This window comes from Fukomys damarensis, unplaced genomic scaffold, assembly GCF_012274545.1.
Source record: "Fukomys damarensis isolate Sample0158 unplaced genomic scaffold, DMR_v1.0_HiC HiC_scaffold_14, whole genome shotgun sequence".
Taxonomy (NCBI): Eukaryota; Metazoa; Chordata; class Mammalia; order Rodentia; family Bathyergidae; genus Fukomys; species Fukomys damarensis.
The window spans coordinates 83,510,295-83,520,500 of record NW_022900926.1 but is presented as its reverse complement, the minus strand read 5'-3'; positions in this window follow the sequence as shown (position 1 = coordinate 83,520,500).

The window sequence follows — 10,206 nt, the reverse complement described above, 5'->3', positions numbered from 1 at the left end:
CTCAGTTCTGAATCCTCCTGAAGTCAGGGGTCTCCGCTGATGCCGGCGATGATGGTCGTCGCTCCCGGGTTTCGGCACCACTTGTCGCGCGCACCTCGCCAGCAAGGAGCACGCAACACTCAGGATTCTTCTGATGCATGCTTTATTGGAGCTTCTTCTACAATCTTCAATGGCGGAAAGACCCGGAGCCAGATGCAAGCCTGCCTTTATATCCACCCGGGCGTCGTGGCCTGTTTCTATTGGTCAATGCCAGCCTGCATCATTCTGACGAGCCAAGCGCCTCATCTGAGCAAGCGCAAACCACTGTCACTGGCGGAATCAAACCCGGAATTCATGTAGGGCATGAAGAACCCGGAAATAATGGCGCGTGACACTTAGAGCTGATTGTTTCCAATAACTTTTTTTGTCTTCTATTTCGAGATTAGATCTCACTATATTGCCCAGGTTGTTTCTGAACTCCAGAGTTCAAGCAATTTTTTTCCCTCACCCTCCACTACAAGCACATAGCCAATTTCCCCCAGGCCAACAACAAATATTATTGTTACATGATCATTTAAATTCTTTTATGCAAAATGTTTTACTCTTTCAGCTTTGTAATCTGTGTCAATGATGGAATATTTCTTCAATTGGTACTTGCTTTTTAAGTGACTACCATTTACTCTGAAGATCAGAACATTTGGTCATGCAATCAATTTGCAAGTTTACAAAGTTTCTGAAATGAGTATAGTTAGGGCTCCATGGGAGGAGGATTGTGGGAAGTTTTCTGTATTCCAAAAAGGGAAAGTCCAATGTTCGAAACTATAACTTTTTCTTTCAATTTCCATTCAAAGGTAAACATGATTCAGGCACCACATAAATGGAAATAGATTACCAAGTTCTAGCATGCTCTCATCTTGTCCTGTCAGCGAATAAGACTTAGGGTTTTTTTGTTGGTCATTAAAATTTACTGAGTTTATGTTAAACTAGTATTTCAAATGAAAGGAAAATGTAGATAACAGATTCTCTTTATATATCAAGGTTTAATCTACTCATTTATTCCTTCTCTTCCCAGGCTTCAGCAGCAACTTTCCTATTTCTTAGAAAGCTTGGAAAAAGAAAAGAAGCAATACTTTAACCTAACCAGCTTAGGCCAAGCTGGGTTTCTAAAAAGTCATGTTGAACTTTTACAAATGAATTGCTGCTTCTTCTGATTACTACAGCTTACTGGGGACAATTAAATATTAAACATCAATATTTACCCAGCATTATCATCACAAAAATCCTCCCTTCTTCTAAAACAAATTCACCATGCTTGTAGTAATCCCAGCACTGCAGAGGCTGAGGCAAAAGGATAGCCATGAGTTCAAGGCCACCCTGGACTACATAGTGAGACCTGTCTCAAAAAAAAAAAAAAAAAAAAAAAGAAGAAGAAGCCAGGGATTTAGCTCAGCGGTTCAGTGGCCTGCCTTGCAAGTGCAAGGACCTGAGTTCAATCCCCCGCACCCAAAAAAATAAAAAGAAAAAAAAGAAATTCATTTTTAATATAACATAACTCTTGGTAGCAAGGGTGTTAAATCATGTAATTAGCTATACAAAGTAATTTATATTGCATTTTAATGATCACCTACTTAAGAAATCATTGCTTTGGGGTAGTTGAGTCTTCACTGGAGATAAACAAGGATATATTTCTAATCCTATAACTGATAAATAGACATGTATAGTTCCACTGTTATCACTACCCTCAAAATTTCACTTGAATATACTCATCTACAATTATCTTTGAAGAAAATAACACTGATTTTTAAAAAGAGAGTGATGACACCTGTAATATAAGAATTTTCTATAAACTATCTTGTCTTGGGTTGATTGTTAGCAGTGCTCTAATTACAGCATAAAGAGAAAATTTATTAGAAATCAGATGATCTTGATATCAAAGAATATAATTCCTGGTTTTGAAGGTAAAATATAGTTGTGATAGCAAAAATAAAAACCAAAATGTTCACTGCATAGGTATATTTTATTTGTGAGTGTTGGAGAAATGTAACTAAAAACCAAATCTTCTCAACCTCAAAATCCTCTCCATGAAAATGGTAGGGAAAAAAAACCTTATATTTTTGAATAAAAAATAAACTGGAATGTGATGCACATCAGAGGCAAATACAAAGAGGTTGCAAAGTCAGAAAGAAATCTCATATTTTTATATAGCCAGGCAGATACAACCCATCATGTATATATTTTCAAGATAAACAATAACTAGAGCTCAAGTAAGGAACTTGACAGCACCACTTATTACACATAGTGCACCTTAAAATCGCCTATTATCAAAGCTATCATTTGTTAGTTAGTTGGCTTTATCCAGAGAAAAAACAAACTTCTTATATCTTTATGACAGGTGACAGTTTCACAACTTAAAGCAAGGCATCCACATGAATTAGGCTTCTCCTCTTCCATAGAGAATAGGAGATAGATAAGAGAACTATCTTCCTAGAATCTAGGACTTAGATGATTGCACTTCAAAAAGATAGCATCCTAAGACTACAGAAAGATATTGTTGGGTCATAAAGTTGACAAAAAAAAAAACCACCTAGTTTTAAAAGGCTAAACATTTCAAAGGGAGAGCATATTATAGTTACAAGTTTTCTAAAGTAAATGCTCTTAAAAAGGAGAAAGAGTAAGAATATGGGACAAATTTCTTCCCTTTTCTCAGAGGAAAAACTGAGTCTTTGAAGCAATTCTACAAAATTTTTGGAAAAAATCATGATTAGTTTTCCTATCTACATGACAGCTATGGGTATATTGAGACATAAAGAGATATTACCAACAAAAGAATCATTGAAAAGAGAATAATGAAAAGAGAATGTTTATTGTTTGTTTGTTTTTTAAGAATAACAGTAAATTCACTTTAGTGTATTTAATTCATTGACTATAAGTTAAGTCAGCATTCTTAGTTTCCAGGACACCATAAATATATGGTAAGTGGCAGATAATGGTAATTAGGACATTCTTTAGCTGAGCTTTAAAACGTTAAATATTAGTATGCATTGAGAGTATGCATCACAAGGAAATTAATCCTTAAATTGGAAATTTAGGTGTAATTGCAACTAATCATTTTAATTGTGTGATTGCCTAAGTCTGAATGGGCGGCTTGCTATGGCTGTGCTGTTAGTAGTTTTGTAATTAGATCTATATGTTTTGAAAAACAAAATAATCCACCAACCTGTATTATCCACACACAGAACAATAAAGCAATGAAGCTAAAGGCAATATAGACCCATGTAAATATGCTAAAATAATGGTTTGTAGGTTTATAATGGTTCTCCTTAATCCCTAGACTGGCTATTAGATTTGTACCTCATTCCAATAAAAATAGCTTTATCTATTTTCAGATTGTAAAATAATAAATTTTCATGCAATACAGAAATGTGTAATGAATAAAGATAAAAATCAACTTTAATTCGGGCTGGAGATTTAGCTATGTGGCTCCATGCCTTCATCTCAAGTGCAAGGTCCTGAATTCAATCCCTGGTATGAGAAAGAAAAAATCAACTTTAATATATTCACTTAGAAATGATCACTAATAATTTTTTATATCCTCCGGATTTCTTACTACCTATATAGATGATTTTTATAAGAAATGGACATTAAAAAAACACTAATTTGGGCTGCTGATTTGGCTCAGTGGTTCTGCTACCCGCCTCACAAGCACAAGGTCCTGAGTTCAATCCCCGGTACCAAATCAAACAAACAAATAAAATAATACTAATTTTATATATTCCAGATTTTTCACTATATTGTTTTTTAACAAAAATTTAAACATTTTTAAACACTTTATCTCATTTGTTTTACTTATATTATTAAAATACTTTAGAATCTTTGTATACTTGTAATCAAAGTATATATTTTTTCTATATGTATATTTTCTTTATTTAAACTTTCTATCTTTGAAGTATCATATTTTTGAAGTTTCCACATTTATTTTTTGCTGTTCTAAGAAATATTTTAGGAAATATAACATTTTTGTGCACTTCATTTGATTCATAAATTCCTACACTGGAATTCATGGCTCAAGGATTATGTATAATTTAAAGGACATGGCTACATACTTCCAGATTTTTCTTCAAAGTATTTATGTCAATTTTAGTTTCACTAACAATATATGCAATAGACCATTTCCTGCCTTTCCTGACAGTCTCATCAGCACTGGTTCTTATTGACATTTCTCCAAAACACTTATGTCAATTATTGCACCCTATAAGACTAGAAAAAAGAAAACAACCTCAAACAAGGCAAGGCAAAATGTTTTTCTTTATTTTTATAATTCCTTGATTATTAGAAATGTTAAATACACTTTAAATGTTTACTGGTATTAAGCATTTTCTTCCTTGATGTGTGAGTTCTCTTTAGATATGTAAAATATTAACTCTTTATAAATATATTTCCTAAGTTTACATATTTTGATTTTGCTACAATTGCACACCAGAAGTTTCAAATGTTTAAGTAGCTTAATATACCAGGCTTGGTCTCATTTGTCAAGGTAGAATTATGTAGCTATGTTTCTCAAGCCAATTGGTATTTTGATGTTTAATGTCAAGAAAGAGGTCTACCAGCTCTCTCCTGCTTGTATTCTAAGTTCACACTAGAACCAAGATGTGTTTCAGAGGACAAGGAAGCAATTTCACCTTCTTTCAACCTATCTTTTGCTTGCACATGTGGCAAGAATTTTCAGTTTCCACAAAATGCTATATACTTGTTTTTACAGACAGCTTGTATATTAAATTGAATCATAAATTGAAGTTATTAGATTAGTTTTGACCTACAAAAGCGGCAACTTTGCATGATTTATCTTAACAGGCACAATCAGATACATATTAGAGATTTGGAAGTCTGAGTCACTCATAGCATCAGCCTGCAAATGGGATTAAATTTCTTAGAAGTAAGGTCCCATGTAGAAAGAGTAAAGCTCTTCCATTGAGTGAAAATTTGGGTATGTAGATTTAAAAGTTATCTTATATTGGCCAGACAGAGATCTTGTATTGGATAGAGAGCACAAGAAAAGCTGCAAGCCTGGCAGACATACCATCCATTTCTAGAGTGAGAATCAGGATTCTAGAGTTAGAACACAGGATTATAGATTACTGGTAGGCCGTCATCAGCTTCCCCATTATTCTCTTTCTCAGCTATACTCTAGGAAAATAAGGAAACAGCAGAAAGCCATGTTAGTGCTGCTATTAAAATAAGAAAGTGTATTAAAACCAAGGAATTTAAAATATAGAAAATACGGGAGAGACAATGGCACATAAAGGAGAGTATACATTGGTTTTCACCAGGCACCTAAAGTTGCTGACAAAGGTAACAGCAAGAATTATTAGCTCCAGTTTGCTTAGAAATAGAAATTGGATGTATATTTACAAACAAGAGAAACTAAATGCCAGGATGTTTAGGAAAGCAAGGAATACAGGCCTATCATAGTAAGAAGTGGAGAGAGAACAGAATAAAGAATATCCTGGGCTCCCCATTGGGCATGAACTATGGGAAAGGTAAAGGCAAGAGCTTTCATGGGAAAGTTCTACTATCAATGACATGGCTAATATTTACAAAGGATAGAGTTATATCCCTAAACAGTTAACACACAATTTAGCATTGATTTTGGAATGCAGAGATCAAAATAGGAATCTGAGAAAAATGTCATCAACTTGAAACATTCATAAATAAAGTTAAAAAGATTGAAATTTAGTAAATTTTGATAAAGGATGATAAATTTTAGATCATTGAAATGGATTTAGGAGGCACTCTAGCAAAGCTCATCCTAATAATGCTCTTCCTCTTCTATTTTTCTATCAATATTTGTCCCTCCCCCACCAAAATCCTTTTCTCAAATTTTGATGGAAGAAAATCTCACTTTCCATTATTTGATATATACCATGTAGTCAATGCAGTCATGCTAGTTCATCATACTTAGCTCTTTGCAAATAAACAATGGCATTTTGGGAATTGCTTTTGCACAATATTAAGGTGAGACAAGTATGACTTTATAGAACTTTGTGAACACTCAAACTGCTTCAGGCAAGGTTGGTCAGTCATGGGATGTCTAGGTAAAACACAGTTTCTGGGTATATTTGAGGCTTCCAGATAACATTTGACATGGTGCTCACTAAAGCAGATTTCTCTCTCCAATGTTATTGAGAATCATAAAATTCATTAAGGGCCCAAACAGAACAAAAAAAAGAGGAAGGAAGAATTTGCCCCCCACCTCCCACTTGCCTGGTGGAGCTGAGACATTTTTTTCTACCTTTTCAAAGGGGCTTTATATGATTGGCTCCACTGGTTCTCAGCCCTTCAGGCTCAGACTAAAATTACATCAAATTACATCATGGTTTTTCTGAGTCTCCAGATTTTCAGCTTGGGAGACTTTCTGTCTCTATAATCATATAAGCCAATATTTTATGAAAATTTTCTTTATATATAGATACATATGTCCTATTGAATCTCTGGCAAATCCTAATATAAATTCTGTCCAAATGCAAATTTTCTACCATTGTGATTCATTTTTTCATTCAACAAATACTTAGTGAGGACTTGGACAACTGGGAATGCAATAGTGAAAAGTAAAGTTCTTGCATGCAAAGAACATAAATCCATTTGAAATTCTATCATTGCCATGATATTGTATTATATCCAAACGCAGCATTCCTACTCCTACTGCTTAAGATAAGTGGGGATCAGAATTTTCATAAGAGGCATCAAGAACTCAATGTTTTAGCAGCATGAGCATTAGACCTTGATGGATTTTAGGTTTTATTTTGGTCTGGGTATTTCTCGCGGTTGTGATTATCTTACCTTAGTTGTACTCCAAAGAGTAAACTGGTAATAGCCTGTGTAATGAGATATTTTTCTTTCATGGATTATTTTTTCTTCACCTAGAGGCAAAATAGTATAGACTATACTAATGTTCAGAGCACAGAATGCATTTTGGCTTGAAATCTATCATCAATCAGAGTTTGTTTTTGAATGATTCAGAAAGTTTTAGAAAGAAATAAAGTTTTGAATTTTCTCATGGCTATCTCTAAGTAAGTTTGAAATAGTGAAGCCAAATATAATGCTCATTCCTCCAACTGGATGTGGAAGAAAGTATAAATCAATGAAAAAATAAAGACTTCTCTTATATTCTTATGTACATGCTTACAGACACCATTGCTCAGTGGACAGAGCCTCAATAAAACTTGAGACCCAATCTAGAATGGAACTTTGAAACAACTGCCCTGAGAAAAACTAAACTGAAAATAAGGGTCCAAGAAAGCAAGTGGTGCCCTACAGAAGCTATTTATATCCCACACAAGGTCCAGATCAAGACAACGTCAAGAAATTAAGAGATAGCGGACAATTATGTTGTTTCATTGTGATTGTTGCTTATGTTCTTCTCCTCCTCTTCCTTCTTGCCTTCCGAATTCTGGCAAAGTAAAAGAGAAAGGCTATCTATGAACTGACGTACACAGAAGACATTCTGTAATGTCTCACAAAGATCACCATTATTTAACCCACGAGATTCCTGAGTTGGCATACAGATAATGTTTGCTCATTGCTCAAATGCTTCCAGTCAAAGAGATAAAAGAGGAAGAAACACCACAAGGATCTCTAAGCTACACTCTAGGTATCAACCTCTCAATTATACAGATTAGCTAAAACTAAAAAGAACAAGATAGTTGAGTAGGAGGAACTGCCTTTTATACAGGTAAAAATAACACATCTTAATTAGGTAACCCTAACTTCTTTTCCATGTGTTAATATTAACCACCACAATTCTTTAACTCTGATGCAACAATTCCTCAAAGAATAAATACATGTTCAAGAATAAAATTACAATGATTACATTCATAATACAATCATAGTAGTAATTACACTCAATTTATTTAGGAAAATGAAAAGCAATTTTGAAAAGAAATATTTTTAAACATCCACATTCACTTCTGAAAATGAATAAAGCAATTTAGAAGACATTTAATTGAGCAAGAAGGATCAAAGGCACTCCAACATAATGGTATTTTAACACTTATTTTACAATACAAGGATTTGATCTATATTGCTTAATTTAATCCCATCCAAGACTTAAGTAACTACCTTTGTTCATCCTCATATTTATAAGATATATTACTCTCAGTTTTGCATCATGTTTTTTTAAATTTAATCAAGAAAAGTTTTTGTCAAGAATTTTTAACTGTGATAAATTTTGGAGAGAATTGAATAAAAAACAAAGTAAAGGCATTTCATCCGCTGTTGCCAATCCAACCTTAAAATAATTTTTAAATGAAGTTTAAACTATAATAAAGTATAGTGTGTCTGAATAACATAAAACAATTCTTTCTACAAGTCTTAGAACTCTGTCTATTAATGTTAACACACTGTGTGCTTAAGCAGTTAGTTGCTCTACTGTAAGAGAGCATAGACCCTAAGTTAATTCTCAGATATCTGAAGGAAGTTCATTCACATAGAACATCTCTCTCCATTTTAAATAAAGGATTTAACAAATATTCATCAGGTAATTTTGCTATTGATAGACTACAAAAATTGCATTTCTCTATTATATAAGCATTCTTATGTATGATAACTTTTACTTGGAAAAGTTTTAAACATATGGGATTTTTAGAAGTTCCAAGGTTATAACCATTCGTTCAGTCCTAATCACGTCGTTTCTGGGAAATTTCTAACAGACCTGTTAGAAGAGTTTATGTAAATTTACAATTTCACAGAATCAGTGATTTTGGAGCACTACAGAGTTTTCAGATTTGTCTTAATCACTTTCTAGGTAATTTTGCTATTGATAGACTACAAAAATTGCATTTCTCTATTATATAAGCATTCTTATGTATGATAACTTTTACTTGGAAAAGTTTTAAACATATGGGATTTTTAGAAGTTCCAAGGTTATAACCATTCATTCAGTTCTAATCATGTCGTTTCTGGGAAATTTCTAACAGACTCCTTAGAAGAGTTTATGTAAATTTAAAATTTCACAGAATCAGTGATTTTGGAGCACTACAGAGTTTTCAGATTTGTCTTAATCACTTTCTCATTGATGGCACACAATACCTGACATCCACACTAAAAGAAGAGGTTCGTGGTGGGCTCATTTATTAGTTTCTAGTTGGCCAGCTCTGAAGCAGGAAGATGTGATGGATGTGCTTGGGTGGGGGAGAGCTGCTCACCTGAGAGCAGCCAGGAAGCAGAGAGTCAAGGGAAGAGCCATGAAGGGAGACGAACCCTTCTGGTCACGCCTACAGTGACCCGCTTCATCTGATTTCATCCCACCTCTTCACTGCAAGTCAGCTATAACACCCCGTAATCCAGTCAAATTTTCAAAGCTCTGCCTTGCATCGACATCTAGATATAAACTATAATAAGCTCCAATCAGATACTTGGCTAGCCATTTCTGAAGATGCCCCTCACTAAAGCAAGTTTTCCAAAAACCTCTGTCCTCAAGAACTGAGATTTGAAGCCTGTGTGTTGGCACACTCCTGTGATCTCATCACTCTGAAACTAAGGCTGAGGTATCACAAGTTCAAACCCTGACCCACCTAGGCAATTTAGTGATTTAATAAGACACTGTCTCAAAGAAAAAATTAAGAAGGGATATGGATGCAATTCAGTGTGAAGGCTCTGGGTTCAATTTCCAGTATTGAGGTGAAAACAAACAAACAAAATCCTAGGTCTAAAATGTAATCATGAAAGGATGCTGCAAGAAATATTTTCTTCTAAGGCATTTTATAAAGAAAATTTTATATTTAAGACAGCAAACCGAACAGTGTATGTGATACTTAAATATTCTTCAAATTCTAGGCCTCATACTATTGGACAAATTTCCTAAGTCTTTTCTACCTCACTGCCATATTCATACAACAGGAAAACCACAAGACCTCAGAGACTCCAATTAGGACTCTGTGTTGCACCAATCTGAATAAATCTCATTAAATTATACCATGAGTTACCAAAGTACAATTTCAATTTCCTGAAAAATAAGACTGAAAGGAACGTTTGGCATTTTTTTCTACAATGAGAAGTCAGTAGTGAGTGAAGGGCTATGAGTCTTATGGTTTTATGTTTTCTCTCGTTTGTTTAGATGTTAATTTTAAAGGGTTTATGAAGGGCCAGGGATTTGGCTCAGTGGTTCTGCCATCTGCCTCACAAGCACAAGGACCTGAGTTCAATCTCTGGTACCAAAAAAAAAAAAAAAAA